Source organism: Panthera uncia, chromosome F2 (genome assembly GCF_023721935.1).
Source record: "Panthera uncia isolate 11264 chromosome F2, Puncia_PCG_1.0, whole genome shotgun sequence".
NCBI classification, from domain to species: Eukaryota; Metazoa; Chordata; class Mammalia; order Carnivora; family Felidae; genus Panthera; species Panthera uncia.
In genome coordinates this window covers 35862849-35882607 of record NC_064812.1, presented here as the reverse complement: position 1 = coordinate 35882607, position 19759 = coordinate 35862849, and the positions used below count along the sequence as shown (strand labels likewise).

At 43.2% G+C, this 19759-nt stretch overlaps 1 long non-coding RNA gene across 1 annotated transcript in view; it reads right to left on the bottom strand.

Moving 5' to 3' along the window:
* Positions 1–909: 909 nt before the first annotated feature.
* The window catches only part of LOC125924791 (uncharacterized), a 145140-nt gene continuing 126290 nt past the window's right edge, over positions 910–19759 (bottom strand). The window contains exon 4 of the long non-coding RNA XR_007458576.1: positions 910–1238. This is a non-coding gene — a long non-coding RNA (uncharacterized LOC125924791). The remainder of the gene's footprint in view (positions 1239–19759) is intronic.

Here is a 19759-nt window from a genome sequence, read left to right as displayed (position 1 = left end):
AAGTATGACATCTAAGACACTAACTGAGGTATATCATCAATGTAGCTGCATGAAATTGCCATATTTTAAACTCTGCAGTTCTGCAGGAAAGTGGTGGTATTTTTGCCACAGCCCACATCAAAGTCCAGATGGAGTGAGGGAGGGATGGAAACGGAGCCCCATAACCCCCAGGAACTCTTAAGATTTCATCTCCTGAGTAGTATGGTCCATCTGTTTTCTGTAACTTCCTTAGCAACTTAACAAGTAAATTCTTAAATAGTAACTGCCAGCAATATTTCAGGGTTTTTTTTGTATTTCTTATCAGGTACAAGAACCACGAAGGTAGCCCCTTATAAACCGTTCTGCTGTGAGAGACGTCCACCGAGTTGCTCTTCTGGATCCATACCCTTGCCCTTCAGTCTGTCTCTAGGGGAGGTCTCTACTCACAAATCCTTCATTGGACATCCATCGTTCCTCCATTTAGCATCCGATATCCCTTCCTGAGGCAGCAGCTGCCAGGTGTTCCCCGGGACCTTTCCCCATCTCAGACTAATGGTTAGGGTAAGGATGGTGTCCCTTGGATAATTACTTATTTAGCAAATCATTCTGAGAAGCACACCTCTTTATCTATCTATCTATCTATCTATCTATCTATCTATCTATCTATTTTGGGAGAGAGAGATTGGATCCCAAGCAGGCCCCCACTGTCAGCCTGGAGCCTGTCGTGGGGCTTGATCTCATGAACCTTGAGATCATGACCTGAGCCAAAACCAAGAGTCAGACACTTAACTGACTGAGCCACCCAGGCACTTGAGAAGCACATCTCTCTTTTTTTTTTTTTTTTAAATTTTTAAAAAAAAAGCTTTTTTTTGCAAATTTTCTTTCCCTGGATGGTTTTTCTTTTGAAGGGTTTTTTTTTTTTTTTTTTTTTTTTGTGGTTTGATTGAAATGTGCTGGTCAGACCTGGAAATACAATGAGTGTGTTCACACGTCAAATCGGTTTCTTATCTCAGGTGATGTTTTTCACATCAGGTCTTTTTGGTTTTCTTTCATTGTTATTTTAAATACGACTGAATTTAGTCACCACCAGACTTGTCAGTGCTGTTTTATCATTCAAACTCCCAATAGCTAGAATCCAAACCTCAGAAAATGTGCATTCTTACACTGTTGACCATCATGAAATGACATCAGCGGATTGGAATAGGAGGCTTCGTGTTCTTCATCTTGGTTCGTGGGTTCCATCATCAAGTTCCCAGCACCTGCCAAGCCCAGATATGACAATCATAGATATTTTCAGATTTTTCAGTCCTGATTTCTAAAATATCCTTTTGTCTCCAACCATGTCTAATTGGCCAGCTGTCTCGATTTTTGGATTGGGAACCCAACTCACTGTAAGAATAGAGTGCTTGCTTTCATCACCCAAATTCTTAGCTCCTTCACTCCACTTACTCTGTTCCTTGTCCCTCTTGTTCTTCCTGCTTCTGGAATGTGAGTCTTTGGCTTTCAGCCCTTCCTTTGGCAAACTGTGATGACCTTTTCTCCTGATGATTATTGTAGCAGACAATGTCATGCTTCCTGATCCTCTTGGGTCCCCTAAAATATTACTATTTTTAATTTTTGTTTAACTACACAAAGACACAGCACTGGAAGTGCTCAGGGGTTCCCCATCCCCTCCTCCATAGTCTCAAGACCATTAGCCACTGACTGTAGAAGGAGCACAAACACCCAGCTGAGGTTGGGACAACTGTGAGGCATTCCTTATGCCCATGGTTCCCCTCAGGTTGAGGCTGAGGCTGAGCCTTGCAGAGCCTTCTGCCTGAGATCTCCCCCTTGCTTGGTGTTATGGGTTGAATTGTGCCCCCGCCCCCCACTTGCACCCACCACCCAATTCACACATTAAAGTCCTGACCTCTAGTACCTTAGAATGTGAACTTATTTGTAAATATAGTAGTTACAGGTATAATTAATTAAGATGAGGTTATACTGGAGAAGGATGGGCCCTAATCCAATATGATTTGCATCCTTGTACAAAGGGGAAGTTTGGACACAAAGACGTACACATGTGCAGAATGCCAGGGGAATGTGAAGGCAGGGATTGGGGTGAAGCATCTACAAGCCAAGGAAGACCGAAGATTGCCGGCAAACTACCAGAAGCTGAGAGAGAGTCATGGAACAGATTCTCCCTCACAGCCCCCGGAAGGAACCAACCTGCCAAGACCTTGGACTTCTAGCCTCTGGAACCATGAGATAATACATCTCTGCTGTACAAGCCATTCAGATGGCAGCACTTTGTTAGGGCAGCCCTGGGAAACCAATGCCCTTGGCTTCCTACCTTTTCCTGTCCTACTTCCCACTCCCTTACAGGTGTCTTCTGGGAGCACTTCCTTGATCAAACCACTTGCACATGAATTCTCATCTCAGGGCCTGCTTCCTGGGAACCTTGGACAGATATCGGGTGTTAGATATCTCTCACCAGCATGGATCTCTCCTGAGCTAGACAGAGGATCCAACTGCCTACCCGACACCTGCACCTGGTCGTCTCTCAGATATTTTAAACTCAGTGTGACAAAATCAGACTCACCACTTATGGAAGTCTCTCTGCTCTCCAACCGTGCTCCCCTAAAATGTGATGGCACCATCAAGCTTGAAATGGCTCATGTCAGAAATTTGAAAACTACCTTTGCCCACTTTTCCTCTCTCACTCTCTTAGAGCTCATCATCGTTCAAAGCCTGTCAGATTCCCCCTCAGTTCCCAAGTCTCTCCTCCCCACTCCATTCCTTTCTGTTACTGCCCTGGCCAGTCCTTCACTTATCTCTCTTGGATGATTACACTAGTCTTTTCGTCCCTAGTCTTCCCTCTTTTATCCCCTATGCCATTCATACCAGAATGCCTCCATGACCCAACCCAATGATGTTACTCCTTTTCTTAAAACTTGTCAATGTCTCTCTATCACCAAGAGATGAGATCCAAATTCCTTGGCATGGTGAGCCTAGCTTCTGCCCCACGTGGCAGCTTCCACAAGGGCCTCACTGAACCATCAGGAGTTCCCTGGGTGTGTATGCCAGTGCTCTCCTGCCTCCTGCTTTAACTGTTTTTAAGTCTAGAACCACCCCCTGCCTTCATCCCACGGCTGGCTAATTCTCATTCGCGCTCCAATCTCTTCTGAAGCTTGACCAGCTCCATGGAGCCCCCCAGCCACTCCACCTGCCAACTCTGCTGTGCCCTGAACATCTTGGCCACACCCCAGGACGTTACCCATCTTTCTGAATTGTAATCGTTCACCCTTCTCACTAGACTGAACTCTGTGAGGAGCAAAGGAGAGAACACAGCCAGAGTTAGAGCCAGAGTGAGGGAGCTGGGCAGAGCCTGGAGGAAGCTTTTCCAAGCCCTGCTTTGTTATCCTACCAGCAGTGTTTTCTTTAATACCATGTTCCTGGACACTGTAAAACCAAAATTAACCTCATCTCCATCCCCCCTCTCCTCTCCTTGATTGGTGCTACCCTTTGCCTGGGACAGGCAGACAATCATGCCTATTACTCTGGTGGCAACGGAAAGACAAGTTCCTTCTAAGGTTTTAGGGGTTTGTGGTTGTCTTGAGTAAAGGAGGAGGGTGAAATGAGAACTCAGAAGGGGAGATTAAGCTCATCTTTAAGTACAGTCTTTTTGTTTTCTGCCTCTTGTCTATTGCTTTAATGCAAAGGTTTCCATTGTTAAAGAAATGAGAACTCATTTAGACTTTGAGATTAGAATGAAGGTAATGAGTATCCTCAATGCACTACTTACATAAAATGCATTTTACTTTATCTTTACTGAGTTTACAATGGAAGGTTTGTGCTCTGTGACTCATTCATTCAGTAAGCATTTACTGAGCACCTACTATGTGCCAGGCACTGGGCTAGATTCTGGGGATACAGAATTGACTAAGAAATGGTGCATCTCCACTGGCAGACACCCAAACACTAAAGAGAACACTGTATGGCTGTCAGATGGCCAGTTGTTCCCCAATCTTTCTTCTTGCCTTCTTCACGGTAACAGGTTCCTCAGCCCCTGTGGGCACTTGGGGCAGATAGTGAGAGAGGGGCCGGGACTCTCAGAGGCCAGCAGGAAAGGATGACCGTGGTGGTGGATGGGGTGGGAGTGGGGGTAGTTCTCAGGAGCAGAGAGGAAGGAAACTTTGAAGCCATAACATGTGACCCAGACTTCAGGAATGAATACTGGAGTTTTGTTAATCCTTTTTTTTTTTTTTTTTTTGGAGATGATTATATGGCTTTTCTTTGTTAATTTCTTAATATAGTGAATTATGTTGATTGATTTTTGAATATTAAACCCATCTTCCACATCTGGGATAAACCCCATTTGGTCATGATTTATGTATTGTTGGATTTGAATGGCTAAAATTTTATTTAGAATTTTAACAACTGTATTTATGATAGATTTTGGTCTGTAGTTTTTCTTCTCTTTTCTCCCTTCCCTTCCCTTCCCTTCCCTTCCCTTCCCTTCCCTTCCCTTCCCTTCCTTTCCTTTCCTTTCCTTTTGTTATTTTTTCCTCTGTAGTTTTCTTATAAAGTCTTTGTCGGATTTTGGAATCAGGGTAATATTGGCTTCATAAAATAATTGGGAAGCCTTAGACCTTGGATTTCCTGGAAGATTTGATGTCGATTTGGTACTATTTCTTCCTTAAGTGTTTGTTTGAGAGAATTCACTAAACAAGCATCTGGGCCAGGAAGTTTCTTTGTAGGAAGATTTTTAACTAAATATTTAATTTCTTTAGTAGATTTAGGGCTATTCAGGTTCTCTGTGTCTTCTCGAGCGAGTTGTTCGTATTTTTCAGGGAATTTGTCCATTTCATCTAAGTTGTTCATAAAATTGTTCATATTATCCCATTATTATTTTTTAAAATATCTGCAGGATCTGTAGCAATGCTACCTCTCTCATTCCTGATATTGGTAATTTGTGTTTTTTCTCTTTTCTTTCTGATCAGTTTCGCTAGAGATTTATCAATTTCATTGATCTCCTCAAAGCTTTTGGTTTCATCAATTTTTCTCTATTACTTCTCTAGATTTTTTTCTTTCATTGATTTTTATTCTTATCTTTATTATTATTTTCCCCTTCACCTTTCTTTGGATTTCATTGGCTCTTCTTTTTCTGGTTTCTTGAAATAAAAGCTGAAGTCCTTTCTTTGACAGCTTTCTTCTTTCTGAATATTTGGTGCTATGAGATTCCTTTTAAGTATTTCTTTAGCAGAATCCCATACATTTTGTGTTTTCATCTTCATTAAGTTCTATTTTGCCTTTTGATTTCTTCCTTGACTCAGGGGTTAGTCAAAGTGTATTATTTTACTTCGTTTCCACATCCCTGGGACTTCAGAGATCTTTTTATTAATGATTTTTAATTTAATTTCATCATGGTCAGGAAACATAATGTGTGTGACTTGAGTCTTTTTATACTTGAGTCTTATTTTGTTGCCCAGAATATGGTCTATTCTGGTAAATGTTCTGTGTGCACTGGAAAAGAACGTCTATTCTGCTGTTGGTGGTGTTCTATGAATGTCAGGTCGAGCAGGTTGCTAATGCTATTCAAACTCTTTATCATCACTGGTTTGCTCACTACCTGTCCTATCAGTTATTGAGAGGGACACATTGAAATCTCAGACTGTAATTGTGGATTTATTACTCCTTAAAGTTCAGTCAGTTTTGGCTTCGTGTATTTTGAATATCTATTATTAGACACATAAGCATCTAGGATTTTTATGTCCTCTTGAGGAGCTGACCCGTTTGCCATTAAGAAGTTGCCTTTTTAAAATTCCTGGTAATCTTCTTTGCTCTGAAATATACTCTAATATTAATATAGCTACTCAACTTTCTTTTGACTGGTGTTAGCATGGTCTAGCTTTCCCCATCTCTTTAGTTTTATCCCATCTGTGCCTTTCTATTTTAAGCGTATTTATGAAAGGCCCTACACAGTTGGGTCTTCCCTCCGAATGCAATCTGACAGTCTCTGTACGTATTTAGACCATTTACATGTAACATGATGATCGGTATAGCTTGTTTAAATTGACCATCTTACTGTTTGTTCTCTAGTTTTACCATTTGGTCTTCTTTCTTTTCTCTTTTTCTGTCTTCTTTTGGATTCCTTAAATATTTTATATTTTATTTTTTTTTAAAGAGAGAGGGCATGAGTTGGAGAGAGGGATGGGGGGAAGGAGAGAGAGAGAGAGAGAGAGAGAGAGAGAGAGAGAGAGAGAGAGAGAAAGAATCTTAAACAGGCTCCAGGCTCAGCACAGAGCCCAATGTAGGGTTTGATCCCACAACCCTGGGATCATGACCTGAGCTGAAATAACAGTTGGATGCTCAACCTACTGAGCCACTCAGGCACCCCTGGATTCCTTAAATATTTTTAGCGATTCCATTTATTGGCTGATTAACTATGATTCTTTGTTTTCTTTTATTAGTGGTTGTGTTAGGAGTTAGAGTATATATTTAATTTATCCGTCTACCTTCCAGCGATACTGTATCACTTCACATATAGTACACAGACCTTCCAATAGCGTATTTTCATTTCTCCCCTCCAGACCTTTGTGCATCTAGCACAAGCCTGGGAGGTGATTCTTTATTTCAATTTATTATTTATTATAATACTGCTATCAATAGGACAGTAGCTAACATATATTGAGCACTTCACATGTGAGTTCTCATTTGGGAACTTGTTTCATCCAAGTAATCTCAGAATGGCATCTCTCATGTTACAAAACATCTTTACATAAACAACATTTCTGAGTACTTGCTCTGGGCCCAGCACTGTTCCAGCTGCATGCAATCGCATGCATTGATTTATTAACCTTAGTAATAACCCTGCAAGGAAGGTAGAGGGAATTTGGGTAGCTTGCTCAAGCCTGGAATCTGAGCCTATCAATCTGACTCCAATATCTACCTTCTTAACTTGTGCACTATTAATAGGGACTATACTGATCTGTTAAATTAAAATAAATGATTATAATACTTTTAGTAGGAGGTACTTCACGTCAGGATAATAGATAAAGATATCAAGGAAGTCATCTTGGCTCTCCGAAGGCAACATTTTTCTTTTGAAGACCCACATACTAGTCCCCTCTTGGAGGCTTGCTGATTTTGACGGCTCATGGAGCCGTCAGGCACTCAGATCTCTTTCACTGTCTGCTTCCTCAGATCAAAGTCTTGGCTTCACTTTAGAAGTAAAATCTACGTTTTTAAGAGTATAATCTTACTTCACTAAGTTTTATTTTTTGATAAGTTTTCAGTGAAAATCATTGTCCAAGAACCATGAAGTTTAAAAAGAAAGGGCCAAAGATCTATTCTACCTTCTGAGTTCTCCTTTTACTTTTAGAGTCTTGTAGGGGATTTATGCTTTAAAATTGTATTTCTTTTAAGAGAGTTCTAGAGGAGCGATGGTGGATGGGTGCCTAGTTAACACAATGATTTTTTTCTTGAATAAAAGAAGACTAAATCAACACGAACTAAAGTACTTGTGCTACGAGCCATGTAAATGCGGGTTGTTCTGCAGGACTATACACTAAGGTATTCTTATTTCCATTTTACAGATGAAGAAACCGGGGCTCAGGTTAACACGGCTAATACATGGGAGAGGGGAACCGTGAAAGCAGGTCTCTCTTCAGCACACGCCATGCTTTCTCTAGTTCCGCTCATCACCAGATAGTGCATCCGTTCTTATTTTCTTTTTACGGTTCTTATTGATTAACTGTAAGGGCTAAAGTACATTAAAAAAGAAATAACCTTGTGGTTTCTTATTTTACATGGAAGCATATTTCTAAAGAAGTCAAGAAAGGAAAAGGAATCTGACGTTGATGCTTGCCTGGGCGAAGTTGGGAAATCCCATAGGTTTTTGTTTTTGTTTTTGTTTTTGTTTTTTGCGTTGAGACACAAATTGCTGTAATCCGTATCCACTTTAAAGGTGATATAGCTGTTACACATTCTGCACATACTGTTTAATGCGCCCAATTTCACTGTTTTTGCTTTGGTCAGCAGGTGGCAATATTGGGTCGCAAGGAACATTTAATATTCTTAAGCGATGAGGTCAACAGTGACTTTACTTTCATGGATATAACTGTATTTTACAATAAAATAATGGGTTACAATTTGAACTCTTGAATCCTATCTCTTCCCATGAAGAAGGTAACACAAATATTTCAGGCAGCTTCTTTGAGGGGGGTGCGTAGACGTCAGGGTGCTTGTCCTGGAACCTCAGTGAGGAACGGGACCCGCATTCTTACCCTCTTGCAGTAGAGCCACTGGACCCTGATGGTGACCTCTGGACTCCTGAAAGTAGGCGCTAGTCACAGGGCTCAGAGTCACTTAATAGAAAGGTAGGTTCCTCACTTAAAGAAAGTGACGATGGAGATTATAGCAATATCTCATTTCTTTAGAGATTCCCCAATCCAATAATTTCAGTTGTTAAGATGCCATTCTAAAAGTGAATCAGGGTGGGAGAGGGGAGCATTTACACCAACAAAATGGTTGTACACTGGATGCATAGAGACAAATTCATGTAACTTATGCCTGAGAGAGACACTGAGCTCCTATTAGAAACTGTTTACTCTTAATGCAGATGGAATTCAAATGTGGCTACTTAGTTTTCAGGTACACAGCAGAGGTGGAAGAGAGAACAATTGCTGGGGGCATGTGCAAAGACAAACTCAAGTTCATCCATCAGGGTAGGAGGCCTGGGAACAGGAAGACGAAAAGAACAGAAGGTGAGACTTGAAGGCCTGGGACTGCAGGGCTAGGACAGACAGCCCCAAGGTGTCACTGCACAGTGCTCAGCCCAGTGATAAAGGCCCCGAGCCATCCATCTGAGCAAGGGTTGTATCTGCAATGCTCCATTTCATAAGGCAAGTAAGTGTGTAATGAGATAGAGATGAAGAGATTCCTACCAAAGTGGGGAAGGAGAAAAAATGGTTTGCTGCAAAGAGTGGTTGCAGTGACTGTGAAAGTGAACTCTTCCTCCAGGGAGAGGCAGTGTGAGCCCTTGGGCTCTGGAGGCCGACAGACCTGCGCACAGATCCCAGCCGAGACATGTGGAGGGAGCACCAGCAGGCGCTCATGCTCCCTAAGCCTTGATTTCCTCATCTGTACAATGGGAATTAGAGGGTTTTGGTGAGCGTGCCAAGCCCTTAGCCCAAGCCAGCATACATCAGTCCCAGCTATCATTTTTTATGCCAGGTAAGCCAAAGTGTAAATGTGTGGTCATGACCTCCACCTCTGTTGGGATCCCTAGGACCACAGGCACGCCTTGGATTGCCCTTTTCCTGCGCAGGTGTTGGGCTGGTTCCCGCAACTGGGCCCGGGGTTCTGGCTGTAGCCTACGGGACACTGTTCTCTGTGTTTGCTGCAAAGCGTGGCCACTGGTCCCACCCCACCTGTATAGCTGGGGATCCCTGGCCATATGGCCACTCTGCCCCCTGAACTTTTGGCCACTCTCAGTGCTGCTTCCACCTTGTGCCTGGACACTGCTATTCCATCCCACCAGCGAGGTCCTCACTGAGGCCCAACAGTATAGTGACCCTCTCTTTCAACCGAGGCTCAGCAAAGCCGGTGTTGCGAGACTGAGCCCGGCCTCGCGGACAGCACTGACCTCAGGGTGAGTCCCTGACTGGCTGGACCCTGTCCCTTTCCTTATGTGAAATTCGCATCCCTCCTATCACCCCTCCTTGCTTCCCCCAGGAAAGCACTTTTAGCGCCTGGTGGCTTTGATGACAGCTCAGGGTTCCCACACTGCATTACGAAGTCGAACCTGGGGTGTGCCTGGTTCCCAGACACGCCCCATGTTAGTTTCTTGTGGCTGCTGTTACAAAGTACCGCAAACTGCGTGACTTAAGTCAACAGCAATTTATTCTTCCACAGTTTTGGAGACCAGAGGTCTGCAATCAAAGTGTCGTCAAGGCTGTGCTCCCTCTGCAGGCTCTAGAGGAGAATTGTCCCTGGCCTCTTCCAGCTTCTAGGGGCTCCATACATTACTTAGCTGTGGCTGCAACACTCCGGTCTCTGCCCCGACCTGCACATGGCCTTCTACCCTTCGGTGCCTTCTCTTCTTGTGTCTCTTATACAGACATGTGTCACTGGATATAGGGCCCATCAGGGTAGCCCAGGATGACTTTGTCTCCAGATACTTAATGACATCTGCAAAACCCTTTCTCCCAATAAGGTCCCATTTGCAGGTACCATATCTTTTGGGGGCCACCATTCCACCCAGTACACACCCCCATGCCTTGCTGGTCACTGAACGTGGAGGGAGAGCTGTGGAGGATGGCTCTGGAGTCTTTAGTTTGGGTTTCCCCAGGCTCTTATAGGAGTCCATTTGAGGTACCTACTCACCCTGCCCCTCCCCACTCCCCTCTTTCTTCCCAGTTCCAATGCCTTCCAGCAATCCAGGCCATGTTCATGCATGCTAAGAATGGACTGGAAAGATCTTCAGCATCTCCAGAGCTGTCCATAGGAGACACTGTGGTCCCTGCCCTCATGCCACACAGTTTTCCCAAAGCAGGGCCCTGTGAGTCCCACTAGGGGAGCCCTAGCACCCTCAACACTCTTACATTCAATCCATGAACCTAGCTGCCTCCCTGGTAATCTACCTCGGACGTTGACATCACTCCGTGAGCGTCCCAACTGCAGCCTCACCAGGTTCTGTGTATTAGATCACCTCCACCTGCTAAAAGTCCTCAGCACCGAAAGTGTACCCATCACACACACACACACACACACACACACACACACACGCACACACACACACACACCCCAAGTCGATGCCTCAAGGTAAAAAGCCTAGCACCCACCGTTAATCCCCACAGGTATTCTGAAAAGATTATATCCACACTGGACTTTTGGAAACTGGTTTCGTTTTTTGTAGGGATTTTCAATATTTTAGCAATGATCTACATTTCCTTTCTCATCATTTAAATGTCTTATCTCCTAATTTAAATATTCCGGTGCAACTCCCAGTTGTGATTTGTAAGTGTTCACTGTAGTGAACGCTCAAAAGTCACGCAGGAGGCGGGATGCCCCTTCGTCTGGCTGGTCTGTCCCAGACATCAGACATCGTGAAGTGTCTCTCAGCCCTGCCCCCTAAAGGCCAGCAGTGCCTCCTCATCAGTGAGGACCAGAGAGCAGCTCCAAAGAGCAGAACAGGCCAGGGCACTGGGCCTGGGAACCAGAGCCCCTTCCCCCAGAAGGGATGGGGGGGGGGTGCCTTCCGGGAGGAGCTGCAGGGCGTGCTTGCGAGCAGCCAGGCTTTGCTGAAATGGGTTTCTCCGAAATGTTTTCTCAGTTCCATCTCTTAAGAGTATCCCATTCCCTTAAAATAACCACAGATCTTGCTTTTCTGATATAAATCTGGGGTTTTTTTAGGTTTATTTATTTATTTTGAGACAGAGAGAGAGAGAGAGAGAGAGAGAAAGAGAGAGAGAGAGAGAGAACAATCAGGGGAGGGGCAGAAAGAGAGGGAGAGAGAGAAAATCCCCAGCAGGCTCCTTGCTGTCAGCACAGAGCCTGAGGCAGGGCTCAAACTCACAAACCTCAAGATGATGACTTGGGCTGAAGCCAAGAGTCGGGATGCTTACCCAGGCGCCCCTCTGATATAAATCTTGAAACATATTGATTTTACTGACGGGTGCTGGATAAGCTCTAGGTTTCAATCTGCCTAACATTTAATAATTTGAAGACCTGCCAGATCTTTGTGTCTATATGGGGAGATTTACCTATATGCAAATGGCTACATTTGCTGAACCCGACCAAATGCAAAGCAAGCCTTCATTCTTTCAAAGGATGGGTAGCCTTTGGGAGAGTTGCGTGAGCAGGATCTACAGATCCTTTGCCGGAGGGGGATCTGCTGGCTGCTTTCCGATTTGACAAAGCCAAGGTGGGGACTTCTACCCAGGCCCCTAGTTTCGGGTAGCGTGCTTTCCTCAGTGCAGCTAACTTCAGGACTCTGTGTGTGCTAATTACCCACATTCCCAGGGGGCCTGCATTCCCTGGAGGTTTGGAAGAGCCCTTAGATTTTTACTTTTTGGAGCAAGATCCTCAGGCCTCTGGCAGCCAGGTGCTCCCAAACTCTCCACTTGGACCCTGCTTTCACCTGGCCTCGCTTGGCCAGCGGCCAGCGGGTAACTCCCGGAAGTTGTAACTAGAGGAGGAGGAGACGGAGCTCTTTCTGGTGCGTAAATATTGACTTGTGGTTTTGTATCATGGCAATCAAGGCCCTTCTTGCCCTGGGCCTGCCACACTCTGGACTCCTATTCCTCCGCACATTGCCCCCCACCATTCTATTGCACAGACAATTAGATTGGCTACGATCTGAAAAATAAGCATGAAAAAAAGCTCTATTTTGTTCGCTCAAGCCTTCATTTTGGATCGTCTTTCCTCTGCCTCGCTGCCTGGTAGAAGCTTCCTCCCGCTTCCCGGCCTCAGAGAAGGCTTGCTGGCTCAGCCTGGCTAACACTCCCACATAGCAGCATTTCGTGCCCAGGCCACGTGGGCCCAGGTGTCGCAGCTGTGGGCCGCCTGCCTTTGGGAGTCTGGGTTAGCCACTCCTCGCTTGTGCTTTCAGCATCTGGGCAAACATCTCACCAAAGCCCTGTCTCGGTATCATAATGGCCCCTTGCTGAGCTGGCCCCAAGGCTATGAGCTTCTGGAGGGCCGGCCCACATTTCTGTTTGATTGCTTGCTTCTGTGGCTCCCCGTCCTGAGCACAACAAATAGCACAGACAAAACGTGCTCAGCTAAAATTAACTGAATTAAGTAGAATTTCAAAGCCGAAGGAAGGACAATTTACTTCAGATCATCTACTCCAGAGATCACCACATGTCCAGAGAGACAAATTGGTTTGGCTAAACTCACCAGCAAGTTATGAAGGAGGGAAGACTAATCCATTCGCCATGACAAAATGGTTCCAGAACACTTGCTTTTTATTTAGCGCTCTGCACAGCATCATGGGGTCAAAAGAGACAAGGACATTTGTTTTTTCACATAAGAAACTTACACCGCAGGGGCGCCTGGATAGCTCAGTCGATTAAGTATCAGACTTGTGCTCAGGTCATGATCTCGCAGTTCATGAGTACGAGCCCCACATCGGGCTCTGTGCTGACAGCTCAGAGCCTGGAGCCTGCTTTGGATTCTGTGTCTCCCCTCTCTCTCTGTCCCTCCCCTGCTCACTGTTTCTCTTTCTCTCTCAAAAATAAATAAAAAACACTTAAAAAAATTTTTTTAAAAAGAAACTTATACTGCAGCTCCCTGACAGTTAAATTATATTGTAGCTGACCCTCACCAAAGCCTTACTGATAGATCAGTGAGTGGGCGAATGACGAATCTTTTTATTATCTAAACTCCCTGGTGTAAAATGCACACAGATATGAGAAAATGCACACAGTTTAAGTATACAACACAAAATTCTCACAAAGTGAGCACTCACTTAATGGCACTCCTATCAAGAAAGAAAATTATGCCGGTGCCCAAAAGCCATCTGTACGCTTTCTCCCAGCTACTGCCTATTCCTTCTTCTTCAAAAGCAACTACCTTCTTGACTTAACCCTGGATTTGTTTTTGCCTGGTTTTGATCTGTATGTAAATGGAGCAGTGCAGGGATGGTTCCTTTGTGCTGGCATCTTTTGCCTAATGTCATGTTTGGGCTGTCATGGTATATTAGGTGTGGTTTGTTCCTTTTCATCGTTGCACAGAATTTCATTGTATGATCCCACCACCCTCACCCCCACTAACTTAGTTTGAACCCTAAACGGCCTGGTTTTAAACACTGCCTCCACTCCATGGTACCTGTGTGATTTGGGGTAAATTGATAAATTTCTGGTGCCTCCGTTCCTTCATCTGTAAGATGTGCATAATAATAGTTTATAACGTAAAAAGGATTTTATGTTATGTTCACAGGTCTATGCTTTGCTTTGTAAACGTAAAATTTTGTTTGGGTTATTATTGCTATACCTACGCAGATCTTGTGCGGATCTGTATCATTTTTAGAAATGGCTACACAGTATTCCATCCTATAAATGCATTATACCTTATTTAACTAGTCTCTTATTGGTGGGCATCTTAAGTTGTTGGCAGACTTTGCTATCTTAAACAATGCAAGAATGACTAAGAATATACCTGGCTGTCCTTTTGCAAATATATTTTGGGTTAAATGTCTGGCAACGTGCCAGATCAAAAGGCACATGCTTTTGAGATTTTGATCACATTTTTCTCCAGAGGTTGTGCCAATTTATGCTTTCAACAACCACACGTCAGACAACCTGATTCTCATCAACAATGAACATTACCAAATGTGTTGAGTTTTTGCAAATTGGCTAGGTGCAACATTTTTATCTTTTTGTTTGTTTTTATATTTAAAAAATTTTAAGAACCAGGGTGCCTGTATGGCTCCGTCGGTTAAGTGTCCAGCTCTTGATTTCAGCTCAGGTCGGGATCGCACACTTGTGAGATCCAGCCCTGCGTCAGGCTCCACACTTGGTGGAGGGTTAGGGTTAGGGTTAGGCTCCACTTGGCGTGGAGCCTACTTGGGATTCTCTCTCCTTCCCTCTCTCTGCCCCTCCCCCCAACTCTGTCAAAATAAATAAATAAAATTTTTTAAAAAATTATGAGAACCATTTGCATCTACCTGCTCTTATTTTTAGTTTATTTTTCTACCAGATTGTTTTTGGTTTTGTAAGAAAAATTTAAAACCCTTTGTAAACTAAAGAAGCTTATACATTCAAGAAATATGTTGCATATAGTTTCCTTCCAGCTTGTCATTTGTCATTTGATTATGTTTACCATACATAGTTTGACTATCTTGTTGTGCAATTTATCAATACTTGCCTTATGGCTCTGGATCCTGTGTTTTGCTACACCACTCTGAGATCGTCTTTTGTTTCATTACTTTTATAGTTTGTTTGCTTTTTTAATGTTGAAGTTTCTGCCCTATTTGGGATTTATTTTGGTAAATGCGCTGGGCAGGAATAGAGCTTTGTATTTTTTTCAAACAGCTAGTCAGTTTTCTCATAATTTATTAAGTGATCTAACTTGTCCAACTGGTTTGGAATGCTACTACCTTCAGAAGGTACTAAATAAGTCTATGTGTTTGGTTTTCTTTGTGAATTCTCTTTTCCATTCCATTGAATTATCTGGCCCTTTCCTCTCTAGAAGAACATGGGATTTTATTCACTCATAGGCTTTAATATCTGTTAGGGCCACTTATTCTTCCTATCCCTTCCCCCACCCCCCACCCCCCACCCCCCCCCCTCAACTTATTTGTATTCATTTCTTTGAATTCTGGTATCATTTTGTAAAATTCCTTCTCTTCCGAGATACTATTTTATTGAAGTAACAACATGTATGCACTAATTCAGAGAGGTTTGATTTTATATTATTTTCTGTTTCCAGAATGAGAGAAATCTTCTGCTATATTGCTCAGTTACTTAAAAGTTTTCTGTGTATACGTTTTCCACATTTCTTCTACAATTTATTTCTTAGTATTTTACTTCCTCACTTGCTATGGTAAAAGGAGATATTCTTTCTATTATATTTCCCAACAGGCTATTGTTTATTTATATTAAAACTATTTATTTGTATACTTTAATGAATCACCACCTTTTGATACTCTCTTTAGCTCCCAAGTTTTGGGGTGAGCCTCTTTACCTCTCTAAAAATATAACCACACCATCCATAAATCACAGTCACTTTACTTTCCAATATTTGTATCTCTTGTTCCTTTTTCGAACTGGACTGTGCTTCCAGAACTCTGTTAAGCAACAGTGGGAGAGTATTCCTGATTTTAATGTTGTGCTTCCCTTTGGTGTGTGGGAAGACCTGTGGTTGAATCAAGATCAGACCCTCTTTCCTCTGTTCTAGGCCGAGCTGGGAAACTAAACTTTGGTGAGAGAATTCTCCCTGAGCCAGTCACCTCACAGGAGCTGTGTCAAAGCCCCACTCAGTAACAAAGTATTTGTTGTCTTTCTTTGTTTACCAGGTGTGTCTGTCTCTCTCAGTCTCTGTAGAGGTGGATGATGTGGAAAGGGTAGCTACCTGAGACCAGATTTGAGCTTCCTTGTCTCCTAGCCAAGTTATGTCCCGCCCTGTTATGTCATTCCCAGTAATACATTTTTCACTTACTAACTATAACTCATTTCCTGTTTGACATTTTTACCTTATAAGTGTTTATTCGAATAGTCTGTTTTACCAACTCTAGTTTATGTTTTTAAAGTTCTGGAACCAAATTGCATTTCCCCACGTACACCCAATCCCCAGTATGAAGTCCTGCATGCGGTAGGGCCCCCAACAGCTAATTAACTGACGTTACTTACGGGAGTACACCTGGAAATTAGGAAAGTACACTTTATGGACAACATGAAGATCTTAATAACAATGACAATGGGGAGGGGCGCCTGGTGGCTCAGCCCAGTAAGCATCCAACTCTGGATTTTGGCTCAGCTCATGATCTCACAGTTTGTGGGATTGAGCCCCACATTGGGCTCCATGCTGACAGCACTCAGAACCTGCTTGAGATTCTCTCTCTCGGCCCTTCCCCTGCTCACACTCTCTCTCTCTCTCTCTCTCTCTCTCAAAATAAATAATCATTAAAAACCAAAAACAAAAAAACAATGAGAATGGTTGCCTTCGTCACCTCTCAGTGTTGTTTCCAGAATCAAATGAATAATGGAAAGGAGAGTATTTTGAATATGTGTACCATTGCTAAGGCTGATTTTCCACTCCGCCTACCATGTTGTAATGAAATGACGACTTTGGTTTTCTTGACTAGACCACAAGCTCCTGGAGGACAGGACCAAGTCATATTCATCCTTGAATTCCTGGTATCCACCACAGGTCTTGGCATATAGTAAGTACTTAATGTCTGTAGAGTTGAATAGAACAGCAAAAGGTCTTATTTTGATATGGGGCCAGTTGTGTGGTTGGTCTGAGGGTCACATGAGACATGGCTCCAGTTCTAAATGGCCACAATAGACCAATCACCTAAAACAGGACCCAGCTCTGGAGCATGCCAATGCCTTGGAGCTCCCCACCTTTGGTTTCTGATGATTTATCTGGTAATTAATCGCATGGTGCTTGGGGCTATTTCTTCTGCTGTTAGATGCTATTAAGTTATTTTATCATTTTGCTTTTTCTCATGTATTTAGGTCATTTCCTAAACAGATGGCATACAACTTGGGGAACAGTATACGATTATATCTGTTAAAGATTTCCTGCACTCCTGGTACAAAATATTGTCCCTGGCCCTGACCCAAGCTCATAAAAAAGTCTTTTTTCCTCTCTTCTATTTCTGGACTGATCGTTTGACTTCCTCAGTTAGATTCTTTTTATATTTTTAAAATCCAAAATGTTTTTCTGCTACCCTCTGGATTCATGGGTCACTGAGTGATAACGATAATTGCCATTTATGGAGGGATTACCATATGCCAAGCACTGTATGGGGCACTTAATATAGAGAAGGTGTTCTGACACATGCTTTGCAGAATAAGAAACACTTGAAAATTCCCTTTCTCTATTTTCTTCCAGTAGAGCAAGACATTTGGGCTATCTGCATTTCAGGATGCACACTGGGTCCCCATAGAGAGCACTGAGGAGAGATTGCTCATTTGAGGTGAAGAATCACATGACAATTTTAAACGATTGTTAAATTACTCTGGTGACTTAGAAGCACCTTGAAAACGGGGTATTCTAAGTGCCAAAGGCATGCAATTTTCCAAGGTGCAAACTGTGGTTTGGGAGTTTTGAAAGAGCATTGGCTGCTTTTGCCCTGCAGCAAAATGAGGACTTTATTTGAAAATCGTATTCTGGGGGCACTTGGGTGGCTCGGCCGGTTAAGTGGCCGACTTCAGCTCAGGTCACGATCTCACAGTTCATGAGTTCTAGTCCCGTGTCGGGCTCTGTGCTGACAGCTCAGAGCCTGGAGCCTGCTTTGGATTGTGTCTCCCGCTCTCTTTGCCGCTTTCTCACTCGCACTCTGTCTCCCTCTCTCAAAAACAAAATAATGAACATTTAAAAAAATTAAAAAACAAAAAAAGGAAACTGTATTCTGTGTGAAGCCTCATCATGAAAGCATATTTCAAGGACCTTGGAGAGGTCCTAGGAGAGTGAAACCAAAGTGACTCTACAAATGCCAAAGGAGCCTTACTGGGAAGGGTCTGCCAGGGGCTTGCATCTACCTGGATTGGAACAGTAGTTGCTAAACTTTTTGTATTGTGTCTCTTGCTAGTAATACTGAAATAAACATTTGTGCCCATGCCTTTGCATTTGTTATTTTAAAATCATGCACATATACAGCTATGCCATTATATTATGTATGATACAAAATATACACAAAAAGGGATATTTTTAAAGAATGAGAGAAGAGGGAAAATAAGATTTTAACAATAATTTAAGCTATCTATACAATACCAAGTTACTGAAAGTTGTGTAACTAAAAGTCCATTATTAGTAGTATATTTTTATTATTACTATCTTAAAATCTTATTTCGACACTTGAGCCTGAAGTCAGTTGACTTTAATACTAGGTTTAAATACTAGTTTTAAAATGGTACCTCATAAAGATATGCAGAGCCAAGTGCAAGAATACATCATTGGCTACATTTACTGAATCATATGTGTTTTTCAATATGTTTACATTATCCACTTTATAGAAAAAAAAAAGGTGCAGGAAGGTCCAGAACTTTCCAAAGCCTCTAGCTAGGGCCAGAGCCCCAGTCTCCTGATCCACAGGACATCACTCCTTCCATTCCAAGGAAAACCATTTTCCACCCAATGACATCTTTGCTTTACAAATACTCTCATACCAGGGGCACCTGGGTGGCTCAGTTGGTTGAGCGTCCAACTTCAGCTCAGGTCAGGATCTCACGGTTTGTGAGTTGGAGTCCCATATTGGGCTCTCTGTTGTCAGTACAGAGCCCACATCAGATCCTCTGTCCCCTTTCCTCTCTGCCCCTCCCCCACTCATGCTCACTCTCTCTCTCCCTCTCTCTCTCTCAAAAATAAACATTAAAAAATTTATATAATTTATTGTCAAGTTAGCTAACATACAATGTATACAGTATGCTCTTGGCTTTGGGAGTAGATTCCCGTGATTCATCACTTTCATACAACGCTCAGTGCTCATCCCAACAAGTACCCTCAAAAACATTAAAAAACAAAAACAAAAACAAATACTCTCATGCCCTTTCACCTGTGTATGTCTGGGGTCATGTCCCTCCAAGTAATTGCAAGATTTTTTTTTAAGGCAAGAACCGTGTTTCTACTTTGTCGTATTCCCCTGGTGCTCAGTGGACAGTGGGAAGAAAGAAGGAGGGAGGTAAAGGAATCTGCTTTCACACCTCCAAAAGGAGCAGCTCCACCAGCTAGGGATTACCAGGATAGAAGCGTTCTCCTGTCAGAGAAAAAGTACACTCCTTGTACCACAGATGCATTCTTTCTGTCTTGTGTTTTCCCATCTGTTCCTGGCACCTTGGCCCAGAATATAATTCTGGGTAAAGTAAAACTTTACTTACCTTTCCAATCATAAATGTTGAGGCAGTTTTTTCCTTGTTTGCAATGGCTTATTAAATTGCACATTGATTGGGGCGCCTGGGTGGCGCAGTCGGTTAAGCGTCCGACTTCAGCCAGGTCACGATCTCGCGGTCCGTGAGTTCGAGCCCCGCGTCGGGCTCTGGGCTGACGGCTCAGAGCCTGGAGCCTATTTCTGATTCTGTGTCTCCCTCTCTCTCTGCCCCTCCCCCGTTCATGCTCTGTCTCTCTC